The following is a 1,247-nucleotide window of genomic DNA, read 5'->3' as shown; positions in this document are numbered from 1 at the left end:
ATGAAATCTTATTTTTCATTCTCACTGTGACTTCCATTCAATCCCTCATCTCCTCAGTTCTCTCCCAGGACATCTCACCTGCACTAGTCACTTTCTCCTCTTTGTCCTACCTGGATGTTTTGGGGGAATTTACCAGTGGGAGAAGTGGGCAAGAATGGCAGAGGGATGTTCCAAGGTGAGAAAGTCCCAAGAACCGAAGGAAGTTCTTGGGTGAGACTGCAGCTGAGGTACAGAGTCAAAGTCCATAAAATCAGAAGCACAGTCAGGAGGGAAAAGAAATGAGAGACATGTGAGCACAAGCTGGAAACAGATTTAATAGCTTGTCACAAGAAATACAAAACCTCATCCAAGCAACTGAATCTATGAAAGTTTGAATCAACCAAAGAGAAGGTAATGACTCCATGAGACAAGAAAAAGGCCAAATGCTGAAGAAGAGAAGAAAAAGTAAGGAATCTTTAATCAACTCATTTGGAAAACAGATCAAGGTGAGATACATGAAAAACATGTATCTCACAGACAACCTGAAAGCAATGACTTCCCCCAAACCATCTAAGCAGCACATTTTGAGAAATCATGAAATAAAGCTGTCCCGATATATTAAAACAAGAGAAAAAAATGAAAATAGAATCTACCTTGTGAAAGAAATCCCCGTGTCAAAATTTACAAGAACATTACTGCCAAAATCTAAGATTCCAGGTCAAAGAAAAACTACTGCTAAAAGCCAGAAAGAAAGAATTAAAGCAACAAGAAATAAAAAAATGGGGGGAGGGGGAAGGAGAGGGAGTAGGAGAAAATCTGAAACTCAAGGGGCTGAGGAACTGAATGCTGTAAACTAAAAGTAAATAAATAAATTAAAATAAAAAAATAAGTAAAAATAAAAAGAGGATCACATATAACAATAGCCACCACCCTGAAGGAGCAGAGAGCTTGGAAAGCAATATTCCAAAAGGCAAAAGATTTAGGTTTATAACCAAAATAACTTTGCCAGAAAAACTGAATATAATCAAATAGATGGGGAAATGAATCTTTAATGAAATAGGGGGACTTTTAAGCATTATGGATGAAAAGACCAGAGCTTCACAGAAAATGTGAAATAAAAATGTAACAGGCAAGTGAAAGAAAAAAAAGGAAATGATAGCAATTAAGAGGAATTTTGGTGAGGGGAGGAAGAGAGAGAGAGCTAGACAGAAAGAGAGAGCTAGACAGAGAGAGAGAGAGAGAGAGAGAGAGAGAGAGAGAGAGAGAGA

At 37.8% G+C, this 1,247-nt stretch overlaps 1 protein-coding gene across 3 annotated transcripts in view; it reads right to left on the bottom strand.

Moving 5' to 3' along the window:
* LOC138173310 (tigger transposable element-derived protein 1-like) overlaps positions 1-1,247 on the bottom strand; it is a 20,279-nt gene that overhangs the window by 12,957 nt on the left and 6,075 nt on the right. The gene's annotated exons all lie outside the window — the stretch shown is intronic.

The sequence above is a fragment of the Petaurus breviceps genome, unplaced genomic scaffold (assembly GCF_028583685.1).
Source record: "Petaurus breviceps papuanus isolate PSGF00001 unplaced genomic scaffold, PetGlider_PUasm1.0 577, whole genome shotgun sequence".
NCBI lineage: Eukaryota > Metazoa > Chordata > Mammalia > Diprotodontia > Petauridae > Petaurus > Petaurus breviceps.
Note: the sequence above shows the minus strand (reverse complement) of the source record. Positions and strands in the feature narration are given on the sequence as shown.